At 36.6% G+C, this 25,290-nt stretch overlaps 1 protein-coding gene across 10 annotated transcripts in view; it reads left to right on the forward strand.

The window, feature by feature from the left end:
* The window catches only part of TMEM117 (transmembrane protein 117), a 610,505-nt gene that overhangs the window by 297,460 nt on the left and 287,755 nt on the right, over nucleotides 1–25,290 (forward strand). The window contains exon 1 of one of the 10 annotated variants that reach the window (XM_063620188.1): nucleotides 5,091–5,194. The exons of the other annotated variants lie outside the window; for them this stretch is intronic. The gene's annotated coding sequence lies outside the window, so the exon portion shown is untranslated. Of the gene's footprint in view, nucleotides 1–5,090; nucleotides 5,195–25,290 lie in introns of those variants that run through there. 10 annotated transcript variants of the gene reach the window in all.

The following is a 25,290-nucleotide window of genomic DNA, read 5'->3' on the forward strand; positions in this document are numbered from 1 at the left end:
TGCAACCTGCGCCTCCCGGGTTCCAGCTATTCCCCTGCCTCAGCCTCCTGAGTAAGTGTGACTACAGGTGCGTGCCACCACTCCCAGCTAATTTTTTTTGTATTTTAGTAGAGATGGGGTTTCACCATGTTGGGCAGGGTGGTCTCGATCTCCTGACCTTGTGATCCGCCCCCCTCAGCCTCCCAAAGTGCTGGGATTACAGGCATGAGCTACTGCCTCCGGCCACAACTCTTGATTCCTGCCTCCATTGTACTTTGGTCCTGTTTTCCATTCCAGATCTAGGTTTGTTCTGCATGCTGGCCATCAACTTTGTTTCCATTCAAATCCAGACCTGCTTTGCTTTCTCATTTTCTGGCTCAAGTCCCAAGCAAAATTCTGTCTGGATAGATCGGAGATTCAAATGGTCGAGGGCCATTTGCAAGCAGCTGTGCTGTTGCATTTGAGGTTTTGGTAGGCTCTTTCACTATCAAACAAAATATGGAAGCCTAGTTTTTAGAAACAGTTTTTACTTTTAGCCATGAAATGCATGAACATAGTACATGAGGTCCAACAATACTTACAGCTTATATTACAACAATCAGGGTGACTTCCCTTGGTCTTGTTTCCATCGGACAACAACTGTGATCTCATTTTAATTAAATTCATTGTCATTATTTACATTATCATGACTTTATAATTAATGTTGTTTGCAGAACCAAGCCGAAGAGTATGATGCCTTTTTTTCTTATGCCTTTTATACACACTGTCATAGATCTATTCCTATCCTAGTTGTTTTTACTTTTGGTCTGTGCCACAAAATTAGTACACTTTAGTTCCAAATTATATCCAATTATATTATTAATTTTACAAAACAAAATAGCTCAGTCGCCCTAAAAATACTCTTTTGTTCACTAATTACTTCAAGGTATTTTGAGTAGGAAGTGTGTTGGATTTTTCTTGTGTGTGCCTTAGAACAATGTGCTAAACACACAAAAAATATTCAATAAGCACCTTAGTTGATATAACTGAATTTGCAGTGTTTTTTCTTACCGTTCTTTCTATGTGTGTATGTATGTATGTATGTATGTATGTATGTATGTATGTTGAGACAGAGTCTCACTCTTGTTAATCAGGTTGGAGTGCAGTGGCATGATCACGGCTCACTGTAGCCTCAATCTCCCCGGGCTCTGGTGATGCACTCACCTCAGCCTGCCGAGCAGCTGGGACTATAGGTGTGTGCCCCGACGCCCAACCAATTCCCCTATTTTATGTAGGGATGGGGTGTTGCCATGTTGCCCAGGCTGGTCTCAAACTCCTGGGCTCAAGTGATCCACCCTCCTCGACTTTCCAAAGTGCTAGGATTACAGGCATGAACCACCACACCTGGCCTTCTTATTATTTTTAAATTGGTAAGTTCACAAATGTATAGCATTCAAAAATGTTTTTCTCTGCCTCTCTAATCTTGACATGTATTTACCAAAGGAACATATAATCTGTGCATTATTTGTTTATAAAGTACAAAAGGAGCTCTAAACTGATATAAAATAGTGGTTCTCAAACTTTTTGATATCAGAAGTCTTTTACATTCTTAAAATTTATTGAGCACCCCAAACATTTACTTTAGAAAATTCTGGAAAATACAAATGTACACAAGCACAGCATTCTGTCAGATGATAGCATGATGATATCATATGTCCCTTAGCCTCTGGAACACTTCACTGTAGCTTTAGATAGTTAAGAGTGAAAAAGTCAAATAACGACTTAGTTCTGTTATAAAAACAGTTTTGTTGTTGCAGAACTCAAAGGGTCTTGGTGTCTCCAGGGCTTCCCAGCAACACTTTAGGAATTTCTGCATAAATATGAAGTGGTAATAATAAATATTTTCAGAACAGCTTAAAGTTTACAATGTAGTTTCACAAGTATTTTCTCTTTGATTTCCCCCATAACACTGTGAGATTAATTAATATAGTCATGACAATATTATGTAAGTTTACAGGTAAGAAAAAATTATATTCAGGGAAATTAAGTGATTGTCTCAGGGGGACTCAACTAATAAAATTAACTCAGATCTTCTAATTTTAGAGCTTGTGATTTTTCCATTATATTGTATTTCCCCGTAAAAAATTTCCATAAAACAAGGTTAGTTGAGTTAAATCTAGTTCTATCACAGCCTCTGGAGCATGAGGCTGATTTGAATTAGAACTGATGTCTCCATTTAGCTTGTGAGTGATCTTGTGAAATCTAATGTGGTCCTGGGTGACACCTGAAAGTTTAATCTGGTTCAAGGTTAACCTAAAGATGTGGGGAGACTTCCTTAGATGGATCTTAGGTAGTTCTGGGAATACACCTATCAAGAACCTATAATTCTGCTGCAGAATTTACCTGGACTCTTAGGCACAAATGGTTGACAACTGAGCTATACCACTCAGGGTCACTGGATACTTGAACAGACTTGCCAAATCTTTCCTGGGCTGAACTGTTGCCCCCAGCAGTAGACTAAAATGGCCAACAGCCAGGAGCAAAAGTATCAAATACTATATGCCTGGGAGCTGGCCCTAGTGTATTTATTTCTTTGGAGGACTGCACTTTCTATACGGTTTTTAAGTTTTAACCTTTGGGCAAATCAAAATGACAGCACCTGTACACCCTGTACATCAAAAGGGACCTGGTCAAATGTCATTCTTTTTCTCTGTTGCTGCTCAGGGCTTTGATTCTTCAAGTATTAAACATGAAGACAATATGGATCACAGGTATAAGGGACACAAATATGTGCTGGGTAGGAAACTATAAATAACAATGTTAAATGTTCTTTGAAATTAATGAAAAGGAAGGATGAATTTATAGAAGTGGTATAAAAAACTCTTTGACAATCTTTGCTCTGCAGCAAACTGAACTAGTTAGAAGAAATATAATAAATGCTTTATTGAAATACAAAAATGATAATATCTTCTAAACTGTATCTTTGATGTTTTACTTAGCTGCTAAAATAAAGCAAAATAAATAAAGCTACCACCCCGACAACCGCAAAGCTCCCCTCTGTTGACTAGGAGGAGAAAGTCTCTGTTTCTTCACTTGACATTTAGGTGCTTTTTGTCAGTCTTGTGCCATACTCAAAACCATCTTTTCCACTTGGTCTCCTCTTCCCAAACAGTGGCCCCTACCACCTTAAGCCAGGTTGACTTCTGTATTGTCCCACCCCACAGATTTTTACCTCTGCACTTTTGCTCATGTGATTCTCTCAGCGTAAGAGAGTCACATGAGAATACACTTATCATGAATCTATAATTCTCCTGTAACGCTTTTCCTCACTGATTTCTACCCATTCTTCAAGCCATTCTTTCCCAGTCCAGTGAATAGCAATTTCTTCTTCCTCTAACCTTTTACAGTAGGGGATAGCAAACTTTTTCTTAAAGACAGTAAGTATTTTAGCCTTGGTGGGCCATAGGTTTCAGTTGCAATATTGAGTTTTCTTGTTGTAAATAAAAACAGCCATAGACAATTCTTAAACAAATAGGTGTGGCTGTGTTCCAACAAATTATCTACAAATAGTAATAATTATTAACAAAGGAGCTATATTTTGCCAATCCTTCTTCTAGAGCATCTATTGTGATTAGCAATACTTACCACATAATGTCTTCTTTTCTTATTGTCTTATGTGTTTATCCCATACTTGATCAACTAGAGTATAAATTTCACGAAGACAACCATAGCATTTTTTCTATTCCACACATCAATTCTGATACATTAAACATGGTGTGTATTCAGACATAGAGATATTTGTGATTGATTTAACCACCTTTAAACAATTTTTTTAATTTAAATTTTATTTTAGACTCGGGGTACATGTGCAGGATTGTTACGTGTGTGATGCTAAGGTTTGGGCTTCTAATGATCTTGTCACTCAAGTAGTGAACATAGCCTCTAATAGGTGGTTTTTCAACCCTTGTTGCCTTCCTACTTTTGGATTCTCCAGGGTTTATTGTTCCTGTCTTTGAGTACAGGGCCCCTTTTATTTTTATTTTTATTTTACTTTATTTATTTATTTATTTATTTATTTATTTATTTATTTAGAGACTGAATCTCACTCTGTCACCCAGGGTGGAGTGCAGTGGCACAATCTCGGTTCACTGCAACCTCTGCCTCCCGGGCTCAGGCAGTTCTACTGCCTCGGCCTCCTGAGTAGCTGGGATTACAGGCAAGTGCCACCATACCCAGCTAATTTTTGTATTTTTAGTAGAGATGCGGTTTCACCATGTTGCTCAGGCTGGTCTCAAACCCCTGACCACCTAAGGTGATCCACCTGCCTCGGCCTCCCAAAGTGCTGGGACTACAGGCATGAGCCAACACCCTCAGCCTAGAACACCTTTTAAAGACAAGAAAAACACTTAATTCCTCTTTACTTCCATTCTTGTGTCTTTTTGTTTGTGTACTACTTCTTAATCTTGGATTTATGTGTTTTTTTTTTTTTTTTTTTTTTGCTGAGTGCAGGCATCACCTCTTGCTGATAGAGTGTATTACCTCTCTATGTTAAGGTATACAAAGATACATATTAAAACATATCAAGATAAATGCTTTAAGTTATATCCTCAGAAAAATATTTTGTGACTTATGTATTAGTCTGTTTTCATGCTGCTGATAACGAAAAGAGATTTAATTGGATTTACAGTTCCACATGGCTGGGGAGGCCTCAGAATCATGGTGGGAAGTGAAAGGCACTTCTTACATGGTGGCGGCAAGAGAAAAAGAGAATGATGCAAAAGTGGAAACCCCTGATAAACCCATCAGACCTCAGGAGACTTATTCGCTATCACGAGAATAACACAGAAAAGACCAGCCCCCATGATTCAGTTACCTCCCCCTGGGTCCCTCCCACAACACGTGGGAATTCTGGGAGCTACAATTCAAGTTGAGATTTGGGTGGGGATACAGCCAAACCATATCAACTTACTTGTTGGCAGAATGATCAGGAGGAGGCCTCATGCTTAGCCTGCCAAATTAGCACTCATTTCTTAGGAGAACAAAGTACCATAGGTTGGGCTCCTGATAGAAAGCCTGTTGAGTTTTGCCATTTAATAAAATAGAGTACACAGTGTAATTTGTACAATGTCAAACTTCAAAGAACAATTTATAACAATAATGTTTCTATTTACAGTGTGCCACTAAGGAAGGGACAATAAAATGTCAAGTTTGACAGTGTCTACTGGTTGATATTAAGGTCAGAAGGGGGGAATATTTCTATTCTCAGCATTTTATAGTCAGTTGACACAACAGAGGGCAGAATACAGTCAACTTTGCATTCTTTTCAAAATTCAAGGCTTTGGAAAGGACAGTATTCTAGATGTTATATTTACCCAAGGGAAACTGAAGTGTAAAAACAGAAACAATTTAAAACTGCATGTTTCTAGTTGTTTTTTTTTTTTTCTGTTAGCCTCAAGAAAAATTCTGATAAATGTAGTCCAGTCATAGGTTTTTATTCATGCTGTATTGTAACCATATATTTGGGTATGTTAGCTGTTCATTTCTAATACTACACCCACATTTTCTGGTGACATAGATGGGGTCAGAGTAGATTAACGATAAGCCATATGATTTGTAGAACTGATGAGGGGGAAAAAAGTATAGCCATCCTGCGTGACAGAAGAAGATACTCAGCTCAGATGCCTCATCTTGGAATATGAATTAGCATGGTTCACTTGTAACAAAGAATGGTTATGCTGATCATAGTGAAGAATCTGATATGTGTCAGCTGCATCTCTTTATAATAAAATAACACAGAGCTAAGTATAGAAATAAGTCATTCTCTTGCCACTGTGTGGGATTAAATGCTCAACTTTGTGTAGGCATTTATTACCTTCTAGATTCTTCACATGTTGCTAAAATCATAGAATTTCTGGAAGCATATTTCCACTCACATCCTCTGACAGGGTGTTGCTTTCAAAAAGCAAAGCAGTGTTTGGCTGAGCTCAGTACAGTGGGCCAGGTACTGATGGGTACCAATCAGAGCTTGACATTTAGAACTAGGGGCTTTCCTAAGTGCAGTGCAGTGAGATCATCTTGCCTAGGAGGTAAGAGATGAAATGCTTTAATGCTAGCTTGTGTAGACGACATTACTTTTATTACCATCTAGGGACCATCCAGAGGCATACTGAAAGAACATCACCTCTCGCCCACACATAGGAGTGACTTTGCCAGTGGAATAGCTGTTGTTGAAGCTAACTCATGGGAATAAAAATACTGAACTCCTTCAAAAGCAGCCACACACTATAGAAAACCAGACATCTACCCAGACAACTCAAGTGGCATGGAAAAGCATCAGCAGTCTCCATGTAGATCCTAAGAGGCTAAAAAGTATTCATTCTTTCACTAGTAGTTTTTGAGCTCCAACTCTTTGCCAGGGGGTGGACCATACAAGACAGACATAACTCCTGTGAACACAGAGCATATATTATGACCACATAATTTTGTGAATACAGTTTTCTTAAATTCAGTAAAGGAGGAAGAGTACAAAGTGTTCTGCCATTCTGCAGTACAGGAAATTGGCTTGACCTAGTTTGGAGTGGGGTTTGGAGCAGAAAAATTCCCTTGAAGCAGTGACATTTAAGTTGCAAACATAAGGATGACTAGAAATTAGACTGAAATGGGGGTGGGAGGAAGGAGCAAGTGTTTCAGAGATAGGGGATAAGACTGTGAAAGTTTGAGATGAGCATGGTAATACTCTGAATCTATAAGAATGCTAATTGGGCTTGTAGTTGGATTAGGCTAAATCCTATTTTTTTTTCAGTGTCTAGTCAAGGGAGATTTTTTTTCTGAAGAAAGAATAACATGCCAGAATTACTAACATTATTCAAATTAAATTATTTATTCACAGCTCCCCGGAGTATAAAGCTAAAGACTTTGTCTCTCTAACTTTGTTATTTCTAATTGATACTGTTTTCATCAATCCCAGTTTGATAATTATTAATATAATTGTATGACTTTTTAAGTTTCTGAAATGTTTTTAACCTGCTTTACATATATCATTCCATTCAGTTCTCATAATTAATATGAACAAGAATCACAGTGTCCAGGATCCCTCTCTGGGGGATGGAGGACATTGGCACAAACCTCACAGTTTTGTATTAGACCAATTCTAATGTTTACAGTGAAAATCAGATGATGGATGTTAACAAAAAACCATGTTTGATTTCTCAATCCAACCATGGGAAGTTTCTTTTTCTTATTTCTAGGAAGTTATAAACCAACCATCCCAATGAAATCATCTTTTTTTCATTGAATAGTATTACATAGATCTTTTAAGAAATATTTACTCATTACTTTTTCTTAAATGCTACTAACAGACAGAATCATCTAAGGGACAGAGGTGGAATGTGAGAAAATTGATCTTTCTTGGAGGAAGGCAGATAAACTGGATGACCACTTAAGATTTCTTTTTTTTATTTTTATTTTTTATTTTTATTTTTTTATTATTATACTTTAGGTTTTAGGGTACATGTGCACAATGTGCAGGTTTGTTACACATCTATCCATGTGCCATGTTGTTTTGCTGCATCCATTAACTTGTCATTTAGCATTAGGTATATCTCCTAATGCTGTCCCTCCCCCCTCCCCCCACCCCACAACAGTCCCCGGAGTGTGATGTTCCCCTTCCTGTGTCCATGAGTTCTCATTGTTCAATTCCCACCTATGAGTGAGAACATGTGGTGTTTGGTTTTTTGTCCTTGGGATAGTTTACGGAGAATAATGTTTTCCAGTTTCATCCATGTCCCTACAAAGGACATGAACTCATCATTTTTTAATGGCTGCATAGTATTCCATGGTATATATGTGCCACATTTTCTTTATCCAGTCTATCATTGTTGGACCTTTGGGTTGGTTCCAAGTCTTTGCTATTGTGAATAGTGCTGCAAGAAATGTACGTGTGCATGTGTCTTTATAGCAGCATGATTTATAGTCCTTTGGGTATATACCCAGTAACGGGATGGCTGGGTCAAATGGTATTTCTAGTTCTAGATCCTTGAGGAATCGCCACACTGACTTCCACAATGGTTGAACTAGTTTACAGTCCCACCAACAGTGTAAAAGTGTTCCTATTTCTCCACATCCTCTCCAGCACCTGTTGTTTCCTGACTTTTTAATGATGGCCATTCTAACTGGTGTGAGATGGTATCTCACTGTGGTTTTGATTTGCATTTCTCTGATGGCCAGTGATGAGGAGCATTTTTTCTTTTGTTTTTTGGCTGCATAAATGTCTTCTTTTGAGAAGTGTCTGTTCATGTCCTTTGCCCACTTTTTGATGGGGTTGTTTGTTTTTTTCTTGTAAATTTGTTTGAGTTCATTGTAGATTCTGGATATTAGCCCTTTGTCAGATGAGTAGGTTGCAAAAATTCTCTCCCATTCTGTAGGTTGCCTGTTCACTCTGATGGTAGCTTCTTTTACTGTGCAGAAGCTCTTTAGTTTAATGAGATCCCATTTGTCAATTTTGGCTTTTGTTGCCATTGCTTTTGGTGTTTTAGACATGAAGTCCTTGCCCACGCCTATGTCCTGAATGGTATTGCCTAGGTTTTCTTGTAGGATTTTAATGGTTTTAGGTCTAACATTTAAGTCTTTAATCCATCTTGAATTAATTTTTGTATAAAGTGTAAGGAAGGGATCCAGTTTCAGCTTTCTACATATGGCTAGCCAGTTTTCCCAGCACCATTTATTAAATAGGGAATCTTTTCCCCATTTCTTGTTTTTGTCAGATTTGTCAAAGATCAGATAGTTGTAGATATGCGGCATCATTTCTGAGGGCTCTGTTCTGTTCCATTGATCTATGTCTCTGTTGTGGTACCAGTACCATGCTGTTTTAGTTACTGTAGCCTTGTAGTATAGTTTGAAGTCAGGTAGCATGATGCCTCCAGCTTTGTTCTTTTGGCTTAGGATTGACTTGGCGATGCGGGCTCTTTTTTGGTTCCATGTGAACTTTCAAGTAGTTTTTTCCAATTCTGTGAAGAAAGTCATTGGTAGCTTGATGGGAATGGCATTGAATCTATAAATTACCTTGGGCAGTATGGCCATTTTCACGATATTGATTCTTCCAACCCATGAGCATGGAATGTTCTTCCATTTGTTTGTATCCTCTTTTATTTCATTGAGCAGTGGTTTGTAGTTCTCCTTGAAGAGGTCCTTCACATGCCTTGTAAGTTGGATTCCTAGGTATTTTATTCTCTTTAAAGCAATTGTGAATGGGAGTTCACACATGATTTGGCTCTCTGTTTGTCTGTGATTGGTGTACAAGAGTGCTTGTGATTTTTGTACATTGATTTTGTATCCTGAGACTTTGCTGAAGTTGCTAATCAGCTTAAGGAGATTTTGGGCTGAGACAATGGGGTTTTCTAGATATACAATCATGTCATCTGCAAACAGGGACAATTTGACTTCCTCTTTTCCTAATTGAATACCCTTTATGTCCTTCTCCTGCCTGATTGCTCTGGCCAGAACCTCCAGCACTATGTTGAATAGGAGTGGTGAGAGAGGGCATCCCTGTCTTGTGCCAGTTTTCAAAGGGAATGCTTCCAGTTTTTGCCCATTCAGTATGATATTGGCTGTGGGTTTGTCATAGATAGCTCTTATGATTTTGAGATATGTCCCATGAATACCTAATTTATTGAGAGTTTTTAGCATGAAGGGTTGTTGAATTTTGTCAAAGGCCTTTTCTGCATCTATTGAGATAATCATGTGGTTTTTGTCTTTGGTTCTGTTTATATGCTGGATTACATTTATTGATTTGCATATGTTGAACCAGCCTTGCATCCCAGGGATGAAGCCCACTTGATCATGGTGGATAAGCTTTTTGATGTGCAGCTGGATTCGATTTGCCAGTATTTTATTGAGGATTTTTGCATCAATGTTCATCAAGGATATTGGTCTGAAATTCTCTTTTTTGGTTATGTCTCTGCCAGGCTTTGGTATCAGGACGATACTGGCTTCATAAAATGTGTTAGGGAGGATTCCCTCTTTTTCTATCGATTGGAATAGTTTCAGAAGGAATGGTACCAGTTCCTCCTTGTACCTCTGGTAGAATTCGGCTGTGATTCCATCAGGTCCTGGACTCTTTTTGGTTGGTAAGCTATTGATTATTGCCACAATTTCAGAACCTGTTATTGGTCTATTCAGAGATTCAACTTCTTCCTGGTTTAGTCTTGGGAGGGTGTATTTGTCGAGGAATTTATCCATTTCTTCTAGGTATTCTAGTTTATTTGCATAGGGGTGTTTGTAGTATTCTCTGATGGTAGTTTGTATTTCTGTGGGATCAGTGGTGATATCCCCTTTTTCATTTTTTATTGCATCTATTTGATTCTTCTCTCTTTTCTTCTTTATTAGTCTTGCTAGCGGTCTATCAATTTTGTTGATCTTTTCAAAAAACCAGCTCCTGGATTCATTAATTTTTTGAAGGGTTTTTTGTGTCTCTATTTCCTTCAGTTCTGCTCTGATTTTAGTTATTTCTAGCCTTCTGCTAGCTTTTGAATGTGTTTGCTCTTGCTTTTCTAGTTCTTTTAATTGTGATGTTAGGGTGTCAATTTTGGATCTTTCCTGCTTTCTCTTGTGGGCATTTAGTGCTATAAATTTCCCTCTACACACTGCTTTGAATGTGTCCCAGAGATTCTGGTATGTTGTGTCTTTGTTCTCGTTGGTTTCAAAGAACATCTTTATTTCTGCCTTCATTTCATCATGTACCCAATATTCATTCAGGAGCAGGTTGTTCAGTTTCCATGTAGTTGAGTGGTTTTGAGTGAGTTTCTTAATCCTGAGTTCTAGTTTGATTGCACTGTGGTCTGAGAGACAGTTTGTTATAATTTCTGTTGTTTTACATTTGCTGAGGAGAGCTTTACTTCCAACTATGTGGTCAATTTTGAAATAGGTGTGGTGTCGTGCTGAAAAAAATGTTTATTCTTTAGCAGTGTGTTTCAGTGGCTTAAGAATTCTTCTGTTTAAAGAAATATGAACTGTTTTGCATATCATTGTGCCTGATTTAGTATTGCTGTGGTTTATACAGGGATGATTTAATATTGTTAATTTACTAACAGAGTGTATTAATCAACTAATAGTATTTAAAGAGCTAGTGTATGAAAAATCAAGCAGAAGGAAAAGCAAAACGTGGAAGAATCTACTTTAGCTGTGTCCCTTATGATGTATTACGACCCTTGTTTGATACATGACTATAATAAAGCATTGCCATTCAATTAGAGTAAGTTAACTTTAAAATTAATATTGTGCCTATGCTTGATTCAATTTAAAGGGCTGAAGAAAGGGAAGAGAATTTTGAACCATTCACTATGCATTAGCTCCAGTGACAGAATATAAATCATAGTAAGTCATGGGCTTCTGCCCAGTTCTGATCTCTGTGTGGTGCATGTCAATGTCAAACTTAAAAAATGTGCACTTTGGTTAGAGCGGCATGCATTTGGTAATTGGACAGAAGTGAGTGGAATGAATTGGAAGTTAAAGTCTAGCCCTTTGGAAATGTTTTGACACCTTACCCAGGAGCTAGCATTTATTAATAGTAATGGTTCCTAAATTTTTATTTTGGCTGGCTTTCTGAGTATATTGAAAGACCCAGAAGGAGTGATGAAAGAAATGCATTAGTGAAAAGTATTAAAAAATTACCTTTGACATCTCTAGCACACAGAGCAAGTCCAGATGACTGACAAAAGAGCGTAAATCAATCAACATAAATATCCCCTTAAATCTTGTCTTTCACGTCCAGTATTTAATTCTTCCCATTCCTAGTATGAAGATAGGAATTCCACTATCACTAAGAAAATCCACTCTGGGCATCCAAGTCGATATTTCTAAAAATTCACTTACTATTAATTAATGAATAGAGCTAATTAGGGAAATAACTTGCATATGTGTTAGTGTGTGTGTAGGGGGAATACTCAACTAAAAAGGGGAGAGAGAAATTAAAATGTAAGTTCTTACTGTGTTCCAAGGACTTTGTTAGACACTTTTTCTAATTTATAAACAACTAGTAAATATTATTTGTTTGAAAGTATTTGGCATTGTTTCATACATATGTACCATCATATTTTTACATTGGTAATGTGATCCTACAAGACTAATTAGTTAAGATATTACTATGTTGGTCAACATTTTTTGTCAGGGGTGGGATCAGGGCAAAAAAATATCATCTGAGTATTAAAAAGATGCATGATATCACTACAACTTGTTCTTGCTGCTTCTGTAGTGAAAAGCACTGTAAAGGAAAGGACATTTGTCTCTGCTGTACATGCACATGACCCATGTACGATGCATATTGCACAAACATTTACCAGCAGTTTAGTGAAAGTCTGATCTTGAAGCGTTAACACTTGTTAACATTTTTATTTGCTTTATTAAGTTTAATATTCTTAATTCTTTTTGGCTTTTTGTATATGGAATCCTCAAAACAGACAAGTTTTTGGCAAAAACTTTGAGAAAAATAAGTAAATTCATTCAATGAGTAGGATTGGGAAGCCATTTTGCATGAAGCTTATGTTGAGAATGGATTTGAATAGAAATCTAAATTTCTGCAAATAGAAATTTGATGGGACCACTGGGAAGTAAGTAGCAAAGTGGGGAAAGAAATGGAAGATTTGTGTTAGTTTAGTGGAATGGAGGCTGGTTAGTGAGTGTGTATCAGTACAGAAGTGGGAAGAAAAAATGAAAGTAGGCCTTTAGATTCAAGAGAAAGTTGCAGAGAAAAAGCCTGGAAGATGAATAGGAGAGAGAGAAGAAAAGGCTCGATTCAAAGTTGTCACTTATTTTCAGGTTAGGTATTGATTTTCTTGACTCAAAGATATAATAGCTTCCAAATCTTCACCAGTCGCCAAGTTGGAATTATACCAGTTAGAAATACAGTAATCTGGAATAGGTCAAAATGAGTGTTGCTGATGCTTAGAGACAGTTCAGATAGGAATCCATAATGAAATTTGAAACAGGAATATAGGATGAGTCTTCTTAGAGTCCAATTTAATAAGTTAGAGCAGAGATGGATAAGGTCAGCTTTTGTATAAAGTGGCCCCAGGGTCAGTAGGGCCTATAGTAACTGGATTGAACATTAACATATTTGAAAATAGAATATGCATTGGTCAGCATTGCAAACATAGAAAAAGATGAGTTGAATTCATTCAGCCAAACAAATATATATTGAATGCCTTCTGGGTGCCAGACAGAGGCTATAGTGATGAACAAGACAGGCAATGTCCCTGACCCCTCAGAGGTCTTACAGTCGTAGAGGTCAGTGATGGCATGATGTGGCTGAGCATTGTCCGGAAGAGAGGCTGCCAGTGATACTATTCTCCACTTTCCAGAACCTCTCTCCTTTGAAGACAGAGACGGCAGGCATTTTTGCCTATTATTACAGACTTAAATCATCTCACAAATGCCCTTTTTTTCTGAGACCATGCTAACTCTACAAGTTTCTGATCATAATTTGGATTCTTAGATGTGTCTGCCTATTGAGAATGAATACCAGAGTCAAGCAAATATGAGGGCGTTGGTCCTGGTGATGTTTACATTTCTCTTTTAAAATATGGCCATTAGTATTCTGTGTGTTACATCAGTCTACTGAGGTATATCCCTAAGGGCTAAACCCCTTCTTAGACTTCTGCCAAAGTCATATTTTTGAGTCTTGAAGGTTGGGAGCCAGATCCTATACTATCATAACTTTCTTGAGAAATAGCCAGCTGGGCTCATTGGTGACACTCATAATCTGTGTTAGCTGTTCTTGTTTTGCCTTAACATTTCTGAAAGGAATAGGTCGTAGTCTCTCCAAATAATATTGAACATATATCTGAGACATACTGCTTTCAAAGGAGTGATAGAATAGATACGTTTATCTTTTCTTGTTTCCTTATAGTGGTTCCCTTGTGTCATTTCTTGATCTCATGGCAGACGTCTCTTGCCTCAGGTATGGCTGGCAAAGAGCCAGTCCATAATCTTATGGGGTGTCTTTCAACTGTTCAGGGGATGGAGAAGTCTCATGATGTGTTAATTTGCTTTCGACATCTGGTTCTTATCCATCTGCTTAGAAGTCTGCTGTTATTAATTGATTACCGGCAAAGCCAACCTCAGGCTATCTTTTTTTTTTTTTAAAGTCAACCTGAAGTTATTTACACTTTTCTAAAGTGAGCTTAAGTAGAGCAACAGCTGATTATTCTTTAACAAAATAGCAACCTCTGTGCTTTGCAACCTCAGCCTTTTCTTGGTATCAGCATTTCTCTTTTTTTAATTTTTTTAAAAAACAATTATTCCATACAAAATACTTAAATAGATTTCTGGCAGGTGACCATTGCCCTTTGCAGATCTCTGTGATGTTTTGATTTTCATACCCTAAATGGTATGCCACAATGGACTTGGTTGAAGAAATTAATAGTAACACTATACTTTTAACGCTTTTCCATAAGATGGTAAAAATAGTTGGGTATATGTGGAAGTTTAATTATTTACATTTTTTTAAATAGTGATATAGTAGGGTGTCTAAAACTTTAAAACTTTTTGTTTTGTTTTTCAAACTTTTGGTTTAGCAGTACAACCTTGTTTTCAGATAAAATGTAAAGAACCTGATATAACAAAGTGATAAAACTAGAGATAGTCTAGATGAAGCCTGAATGCATCAGCGAATTGGGTGGAGTCCTGGCTTAGAACTGCATAAAACATGACTTCAAAATGTAGAGTTTAGAATTTCAATATCAAATGTTACTAATGAGGAGGAGCATGAGAAAGAAACAGAATAAGAAGCAGAATATTGTTTTGCCATATGCATATGGAGGAGCACTTTGAGAAGTCCACCAAAACAAGTGGGATATTAGTAAAAAGGCTAAAATGAGCCTAGAAGCTATAGCAGATTGGTAGCTGAGCAAGCCATGCAGTGGTGGGGACATTAAGAATGATGACCTGATATTGCTTTAATGGGAATGCTAGTTACAGATTGCAGAGGAACAGTAATATCAGACTAAAAAAAGCCTTTGGGGGTGTTTCAAATTGTATTAAAATTAGAATGATTCTTTCAGAGCAAAGGAATCAGGCATATCAGGACTCCAAAAATAATGACAAAGTTTAATTCAATTCATTTATCCTCTATAATGGGCTAGACATGGTGCTAGGTATGTTTATATTATGTAGTGTACTGAAAATAATGCTGAAGCTGAAAACTGAAAACACGGGTTATTTTATGCCCCATAAACGTGCCAGATGGGAATCACTAGCATTCTATTATCTACTAATATGTGGGATAAGGATACAAAGTGACATTATATATATAAAAGAATTGAGATTTATTCTTTTCATTTGGAATACTGGTCTTTTTTATGGGCAGTACTAGCAGAGGGTTTGGAATATATATAGATATCTATGCATGTGGAGACCAATAAATTCTATTAAACATCCTAATTGTCTCTTAGATTTACTGCACACGTTAATGCCTAATGCTTCATATCATGGGAATATTTAATGCCAGTTTCATTCTATTTTTAGCTAAAGCTTACTCATTGCCAAGTGATGTGTTTTCGCCCATAAAATATAATGCTTTATGATACTTTGCTCATATTGTGCTTACTCTCTTTTGTCTGTAACATCCCCCAAAGCAAAACTCCTCTCTGCCTCTTAAATTTTCCTCAAGTTATTGCTTTATCTTGTTTCTCATCATCACCATAAAATTTCTAGAAATGATAGTTTCTATCACTCAGTATTTACTTCTCAATGCACTGCAGGTTTTCTTCTGCATCTCCAGTGCTTAATAAAAGTACTCACTTCAGAGCCGTTATTGGTGACCTGCTAAATACCAGCTCTGGAGTGTCTTTGCAGCCTCTGTGCTACTGCTTGTCCAACCATCAGTTTGGTACTTGTCTTGGTCCATTGCGGTATTTTGCTGTAATAAAATATGACACACTGGGTGGATTATAAACAATAGAAATTTATTTCTCACAGTTCTGGAGGTGTGAAGTTCAAGATTAAGGTACCTGCAGATTCGGTGCCTGTTGAGGACCATCTTCTGGTTCCTAGAAGGTGTCTTCTTGCTGCATCCTTACATAGTAAAAGGAAAAGGCAGCTCTCTGGGGACTCTTAGAAGAGCATTAATCCCATTCAGGAGAACTCTGAATCAGATTCCAAAGGCCCCACCTCCTAATACCACTAAATTAGAGATTAGGTTTCAACTTATGAATATGTTGAACATATGTTGAACATACGCTTAATACATATGTTCAACATATTCATATGTTGAAACCTAATCAACATATTAGGTTGGTGATGGTGCCTTCGAGTGACACAAACATTGAGACCATGGCAGTGCTATTTGCCTTAAGTGTCACTCTCCCAATCTGCTCTCTCCTTCTTTGGCTATTTCCTTTCAGTCTCTTTCATGGACTGTCCTTCCTCTATCCATTAACGTTCCCTGAATGTGGGTCCAAATCTTCAGTCTTTATAGTTTTTGCCTTAGTTTGGGACTCATCACCTCTCACCTGGTTTACTTCTGGAGACTCCCAATATCCTCATAGCTTGTTGGGCATAAGCCTCTCCTACCTGTTCCACATCATACTACATACTTTGGGAAGAGCAGCTGTCCATTAAAACAAGCCTGGTCTTTCACTAGATTACTTAAAACATCCATTGCCCAATGGATCAAATGAAAAAAATTCTTGCATGGAATGCAAACCCCCTCAGAGACTAGCTGTCATTTTCTGTTTCTGTCTTATGTCCTTCCACTCTTCTCCCTACACCAGCGGGAATGGCTGCCTCTGCACTTGTGTTCCTGAGCATGTGGCTGTCCTCCTTTCTCTGTCTAGCAATATCTAAGGTGTTTAATCCCTGCATGCCTTTTTCTTTTTGATACAGCAAGGGTAACTGTAATGTCTGTATTAAGGAAGATTGTGGTGGTCAAAGGAAATAGGGCCTATGTAACTGCTTTATTTTCTACAAGCATCATAAACTGATCTATACACATTTATGTGGTTCTTGTTATTAGATCACTTTGAGGTGGGCTTGGGGGAATTTGTGGAGGATACTCAGGAAACCAATAAAGACAATTAAAAGTTTAAAAATTAGAATAATGAAGAACAGGAAAAGGAACAATTATTCAGCCAGAAGAAGAAAAAGCCTGAAGGGAGATATAAGAAAGAAAAATTATTTCCTAGAGGACTGACTTAGACTATCCTCCATTAATATTGAGAAGAAAGCACAGCAAAGCATGTAGGATTTATGCTTGCTATAAGGAATATTTCCCACATTAAGGGAATCGGCTATCTAGAATAGTTTATTCATTAAACTCCCCAAATCTGTTCATCTATAGGTCTAAAAAGATATATTTTCTTCTGTCTAACCCATGTAGGTATGAAGAGGCCTGAATGTGGAGAAGTGAATTAGGTGATTTCTTGCAGTTCTTTTTTTCCCCTCAGTAAGTCATTCTTTCATTCTCTGTCTCTCTTTGCCTCTATCCATCTCTCTAAATGTCTCTCTCTGGCTTTCTTTCTCTTCGTCTCTGTAATACTATTTCTCCCTCTCCTTTTTCTTCCATTTGTTCTCTTACCTTTCTCTCACCATTCCTGAACACTTTTTCATTTGAGCTCCTATCCTCCGAGCCCTAAAATACGGTACAAACAAAAGGTTTCAGAAATAGTCCAAACACCACTATTCTACCCTTTTTTTTGGTCTTAAGTTCCTCATATTTTTTGGTTGGCATTGTAAATATTTTGGATAAGAGGATGATATGGTTTGGCTGTGTCCCCACCCAAAGTTCATCTTAAACTGTAGTTTCCATAATCCCCACTTGTTGTGGGAGGGACCTGGTGGGAGGTAATTGAATCATGGGAGTGGTTACCTCCTTGCTGTTCTTGTGATAGTGAGTGACTTCTCACGAGATCTGATGGTTTTATAAGGAGATTTTCCCTCCTTTGCTCTGCACTTTTCCTTGCCACTGCCATGTGAAGAAGGACATGTTTGCTTCTCCCTCTGCCATGATTATAAGTTTCCTGAGGCCTCCCCAGCCATGCTGAACTGGGAGTCAATTAAACCTCCTTCCTTTATAAATTACCCAGTCCTGGAATGTCTTTATTAGCAGTGTGAGAATAGACTAATACAAAGGAAAATTTTTATTTCTGTAGAGTTAAGGAGAGAGGCATTTTTATGATCACTTACTTTATATTATTTTAAGAGGTCTTCTTTCTTCTGCACTTTTCTCAGCATAACTCCATATCTTTTTTTTTTTTTGAGAGGAATTTTTCCTGTAACTTATGGACAACACATTTTGCCAGTTAACTATAAAGTTCCTTCATTACATTATATTGTAATGAAGTCTGAGGGAAGAGGACATTAATCAGTACCATTACTCTGGGGAGCAAGAAGCACCACAGAATGCCCTGCTGAACTTTGAGGTATATATTTGTAGGTTCAGTTTCTAACCATTGCATTTAGTAGGTTGTACTTGTTTCTTGTGTTATCTTTCTACTTATGTGTGTACTTCCTGCCTTTCTTTTGATGATGTTGGTGGCAATTTGTTTCTCATTAACTTTGCTTCCTATTTTTCCTCTATTATTTTTTTTTTCAGTTCTTCTCATTCCTTTTTAATGTTTAGCCTTTGGGGGGCAGATTTCATCATTTACTGAGATTGGCTCCTCAAGGATGCAGTCCTGTAACTTGGCATACTGGTGGATCCCAGTACTTGCTACTGGAATCCACACAACTATCAGGTGACAAATGTTAAACTTGTATTATTTGTGGGAAAGTCACATGGCTGAATCGATACCATCATTTTTCTTTTCTCTTGAGCAGCTACAATATCTCATCTTTGACTTTTTATCTAGTCTTCACTAGATTTTCCCCTCAAGCACTTTTAAAACATATACATAATTGAATTTTGTTCCTGTTTTTTTTTTCTAACTTGAATGTCATAGTTGAAGAGAACTATGTAATGTTCATTATCGCAATTTCATTGTGAATCAACAAACCCCTGAATTAAAACTTTACAGTATAAACTCTAATAAGAATAGTGAAATTGGCACTTCTGGAAAGCAAGAGAGAGGAGCAGTGGTCATTATAAGCAAGATATGGAGTTAACAGTTTGTAAATGATCACTCGTTACTACTATTTCGACAGATGCTGTTAAATGGAAGCTATCCTGGAAAACTTATTTGGAACTGAGTGTAAATATTGTTGCTATAAAGTAGAATGATTAATTAGTATATTAACTATAACAGGAATATAAGGTCATTTAAATTATAGCTTTGGGTTTCCTCCCTCCCTTCATCTCTCCATTCTTCTTTTTTCTCTCTCCACTCCTCCTTCCCTTTATTTTTTTAACAAATATTTTGAGCATACACAATCTGATCAATCAAAATTATATCAAGCTTAAATGTTTCAGTCAACTGGTAATTAAGGTTTTTTTTCCTGTCATAAATATTTATTGAGTACCTACCGTTTGCTTGCTTGGTGAGTTAGTAAAGTACCTTATTTATGTAAACTTATTTAAGTCCCACAAAGGTCCTGTGACTGGTATTATTATCTCCAATTTTCCTTAACTTATTTTCCTTCTCCAACACTTTTCCTTTATGTGGCTCTGAGTTTCTGATCTATATACTTTTTCTTCTCTCTGAAGAACAACTTTTAACATTTCTTGCAAGGCAGGTCTACTGGCAACAAATTCCCTCCATTTTTGTTCGTCTGTGAATGTCTTTATTCTCATTCACTTTTGAAGAATAACTTTGCAGGGTACAGAATTCTAGATTGGTGTTATTTTTTTCTCTCTCAATGCTTTTAACATTTCACTCCACTGTCTTCTTGCTGTATGGCGTCTGAGTAGAAGTTAGATGTAATTCTTATCTTTACACCTCTGTAGGTAAGATATTTTTTTCCCCTGGGTTCTTTCAAGATTTTTTAAAAATATATTTTCTATAGTTTGAATATGATATGCCTAGATGTAGCTTTTTGGCATTGATCCTGCCTGGTGTTTTCCGAGCTTCCTGGATCTGTGTTTTGGTGTCTGACATTAATTTGGGAAAATTCTCCATCATTATTGCTTCATATATTTCTTCTGTTCCTTTCTCTCTTTCTCTTTCTGGTAGTCCCACTAAGCTTACATTACACCTTTTATAGTTGTTCCATAGTTTTTGGATGTTCTGTTTGATTTTATTTTCAGTCTTTTTTCCCTTTGATTTTCAATATGGTAAGTTTCTATTGACATAGCCTCAGGCACAGAGAGTCTTTCCTCAAGTGTTCCTAGTTTACTAAGGAGCTCATCACAGGCAGTCTTCGCTTCTGTTACACTGTTTTTGATCTCTAGAGTTTTTAAATTATTTCTATCTCTCTGCTTACATTACACATTTATTCTTGCATGTTGTCTACTTCCTCTATTAGAATCTTTGGAATATTAATGAAAGTTCTTAAAGAAAATTTCTGGCTTGATAATTCCAACATTCCTGCCATACTTGACACTGATTCTGATGCTTGTTCATTTCTTCAAAGTGTGTTTTTTTTGCTTTTTCGTATACCTGGTAATCATGCATTGGATAAGAGAAACTGCAGTAAATCAGCCTTTACTAAGTGGTAGTAAGGTGTGGGAAGAGGGGAAATGTTCTGTAGCCCTATGGTTAGGTCTCAGTGTTTTAGCCCATGGACTGTGAACTTGAAAAGTGCTTTTTAGTCTCCTTCACCAACCTCCTGGCCCCTGGGTGGGACAGGATGGGTGGAGGGTCTAGAGTTGGGTATTTCCCTTCCCCGGGTCAGATAGGCTCTGATCAAATCCCAATAAGGTTAGGCATCATAAAACAGTTTCTCTTGAGGGCAGGTCTCGTGAAGAGCAGAGTGCTCTGTCATATTCCAAAAGGAGTGTTTTCCCCTGCTGAAAGTATAGGGATATTTTAAAGCAATTTTCACTCTGAGAACCTGGTGGAGTTCCAGGAAGTAAAACTTCTAAATTTTGGGACCTTTCTATGACTTGGTCCCTGTGGAGATTTTAACTCTCAGATGTGTCCATACTGAGCCTCTAGCAATTTATCAATTAGTTCAGGTTTTTCTGTCCTGGCACTGGTTCCCTTAGAGGTTTCTACTTAAGGGTTTCTTAAGTGGGGTTTCTTCTCTTTTAAGTTGCAATTTTCTGTATTCACCTGTCTATCTTTCCAGTTTTGGGGGCAGCAGCTTGCACTTCTCTGACAAATCCAAGAAGAGTTGTTGCTTTCTTGGCTTGTTCACCTTTTTTTACTTGCTGTTAGGATGGCGTAATGACTTCTCAGCTCCAGTCTGAAAGAGGGGCCTGGTGAACTGAAAACCTTGTCTATTATTTATATTTAAATATATGAAAGCAGGCAATTTTCAACAAGCCTGAGTAACTTGCTTGAGGTCAAACACAAATATAAGGGATGGAATCTAAAATTTAAAAAAATTGAACTCCAATTAAAAGATGTATTTTAGCTGTTACAATTGGTCTTTTGCTTTGAGTGACAATTATATATTGTTATTACTTTGAGTAACAATTATGTATCTGGGTACCTATTGGTACAAAGAGTATTAAGTTTCAGTTAAACAGGAGAAATAAATTTTTGAGATCTATTGCACAGCATAGTAACCATATTTAACAATAATATATTGTATACATATAACATCACTTTGTACTCCATAAATATATACAAATATAATTTATCAATTTTTAATAAAAAAATTAAACAAAATTATGTATCTGGGAAAATACATTTGAATCATGGAAAAATTCTTCTATAGATTACATAATCTAAATTAATAATTGATACCACAGAGTTACAGATATTGAGTATTTCACATGTGGAATAAAAGATGAATTCCAATTATAGTGAATAGTACATTGAATATTTCCTATTTTTGAGCTTAGTTTCTTTCATGGAAATGTATACATATATTTCCTATGTAAAACAGAGTTTATAAAGTACTTTATTATTTTTTAATCTCTTTTCTCTTTTATTGCTATTATACTACTAACATTGCATTCATAAGAGGTCATCCTTCAGATGGCAGTGAGGATGAATGATTATTTGGCTGTCCGTCAGTAAAGTTGATGATGGTATGATTTTAAAAACGAACAACAATACTCAATTTATTGAGTACTTAGTAGGGGTCAGGCAAAAAGTTTAAGTGCTTTACAATAAATTATCTCACTTAGTTCTCAAAATAACCTTATATATAAACTATCATCAATTTATATGGTAAAGCTAAGAAAATTGAAGTTAAAAATTAACTTTCTCTTATTTCCCAGGGTTGGTAAGATATGGGGCAAGGATTTGAACCTAGCCTCCTTGGCTCCAGGGCTCACAGTGTTAAAAATAACTCCATGTATATTTGTCCAATTAACACATTCTCTTTTAAGAAACATTTATTTGTGACCAGCATCAAAAGAGGGGAAAAATTAGTCTCAGGTTTACATTATCTACTTTTTTTAGAAGAGAAATAAAACTTCACTTAGAACCTAGACTCTTCGTGCTTTATTGCACAGTGGTTTGAGAGCATTGTCACATTTAATTAAAGACTCATTCACTGTGTCACTGTATTTTAATGTGAGTTGACATGGAGATAGGAAACATAGATATAATTTTAATATTAAAAATTAACATATAGTGGTGAAGGGTAAACAGCACAGACTGAATTTTTAATTTTTCGACTATTTCTAATGAAGAATATTTAAAATATTTCAGTGGCATTTAATCAGCCTCCAATTATGAATTTACATAATATTTACTCCACAAGAAACATTATTTTACTTTCATGATCATTTTAAAATGTACAATTTTCAAATCAACTTTTCAGAAAACAACTTTGTTTTCTTTGTGGACAGATGGCAAAAATTATATCCACAAAACTTTTTGTTTTCATAGTCTGGAAAAGTAGTATGCAGTCATTGTGGAACAGGGCTTTTAAAAGTTGCTTATGTTCTGCACTGAACCAGTTGAATAACACAGCAAAAGAGCCACCAGTGTCTGACCTGGCTTCTACAGACCAAATAAACCCTTTGTATGTTTGTTTATTTTCATCTGTAACTTTGTTTGCTTATTTTTCATTCTGACACTTTTTAGTGAAATGAGTAAAATCTTCTCAACAGTTTAGACTATACTTCCACAGATCTGTTGACATTTGATGAGCACATCCGCTAAATTGAATTTAAAAGGGATAGTTTACTTCATCTCTTTCTTTACCTGTTCCACTAATCACTTGTACCAAATTTAAATAAGTTTAAATTTTTATTTTAAAGAAAAATGACAACTTTTTACTCCTTTATATCCATCTTGTGCCTGTTCATAATGGTAACGAAAAATGAGTGAATGGATATGGAAATAAAACTATTTTATAACTAGATATACAGTAAAATTAAGGCGCTCACCTCTGCATTTAGGACTGTATTTTAGCTTGGTATTTGACGAATGGTAAAACTCAGGGGTACTGAACCCAGATCTCAAGAGAACCTTTTTCTGTACAGCTCTGGGACGGCTGAGGAAATGCCTACATCAAGCCTTCCATCTGCTTGGCCAAAGAAAGATTTCCACATCCATTTCTAGTTTGCTCAGTAGCCTCTGTAAAAGTAATTTATTCTCTCTGTGCTTTGTTTTCTCCATCTAGTCAGTGAGGCCAATCATACTTACCACCAACCTCCATCAAGACAAACTTCTGAGAGAAAAGAATCTCACTGAGCATCAGGGATGCTGAAAAGTCACCACATAAGTATTAGTAGAAGTATAGGGGTGAGGGTGGGAGAACACATTATTCTTCTGTGCGTGTAGCTAATAGAACAAACACTACTGTTTCCTATAAAAATGCTACTACTTCCATATTTCCTGTATGTGGACTCTATTCTAGACATTCTAGTTTGGTGTTTATAAAAAAATCAGATACAGGCTATGAATAAAATATCTCTTTAATCTTAAATCCAGTTTACTGTAGAATATCTTAAAAACCTAATCATGAATGAATTTTCAGAAAAAGACCGTAAATCATATATAATTTTTTATCTTTAAGAGCTGTATACATGAACTATTTCAGGATTGGCAAATATGTAGCATATGCATCATCTGTTCCTCCTTCTGCATACATGGCAGACATTGCCAATCCTTTAAAATCCTCTACTCTATTGAATAAAGACAGAGATGCAGAATTCTTTGCACTGTGTTTCAGGAAGCTATGACCAACCCATCAGAGTTGAGGATGAGTTAAAACCCTCATAGGTGGGAATTGAACCATGAGAGCACTTGGACACAGGAAGGGGAACATCACACACCAGGGCCTGTTGTGGGGTGGGAAGAAGGGGGAGGGATAGCATTAGGAGATATACCTAATGTAAAGGTCGAGTTAATGAGTGCAGCACACCAACATGGCACATGTATACATATGTAACAAACCTGCGTGTTATACACATGTACCCTAGAACTTAAAGTACAATAAAAAAACAACCCTCTATGCCATTCCTGATCAACTCTGACTTTCTTATTTACAGATAAAAATTGTAAGCCACAAATATTATGGGATTTTTTTTTTACTGAAGTCATATAACTTGTTGTTTTTGCTATTATTTGAATGAAATGCCAGATGTGCATGTTCCCACCATAGTTTTATTCTGTGACATCAGGTTGTTTCTACAATTTTCAAGCCTGTCTGCATTCATTATAGTCATTATATTTTTCATATTCTTTCTGATTGATCAACTCATTCATTTACTCTTAGATTAAGTAGCATTTATGGAACAGCTACTATGTGTACTATGCCTGGGCTAGTGTCTCTGCACTCAAGAAACAGAGTTAAATAGAGAAATCAGGTCTTTACAAAACTAGCCCTCATACATGATAAAGTGCCTTCTGGATCAGTTTCATCTACTAGAAACACGATCATGTCTTTCTCATTGCTTAAGCCTATGTTGCCTAGTTATTGGTGTATCTTTCTGTCCCTTTCCAGCCAAGCTTCACATTAAAATAAATGGCTACAGCTATGGTCTTTATCTCCTTTCTTTCTATATATGACCCAACTGACTGCACATTAGTATTTTTCTCTTCTCAATCACTGAAAATATTCTTGCTGAAGTCAATAATCATTTACATGTTAAATTTAACAGATATATTTCAATTCTTAATTTTCTCTATTTAAGCATTTCATGCTGTCAATCATTTCATTTCTTGAATTTCTTATTATATTCTGTTTTCTTGTATTCTTTGTTATATCACTTTACAATACTCTCCTAATTTGTTCTCATATCTCTGAAGCTGCCTTCTCTTTAAACAGTGTGGGTTCTTTTTCTTCTTCCAATTCCTTTGAGGTTGGTTTCCCTGGGATTATGACCTCAATTTCCTTTTC

The sequence above is a fragment of the Symphalangus syndactylus genome, chromosome 17, assembly GCF_028878055.3.
Source record: "Symphalangus syndactylus isolate Jambi chromosome 17, NHGRI_mSymSyn1-v2.1_pri, whole genome shotgun sequence".
NCBI classification, from domain to species: domain Eukaryota; kingdom Metazoa; phylum Chordata; class Mammalia; order Primates; family Hylobatidae; genus Symphalangus; species Symphalangus syndactylus.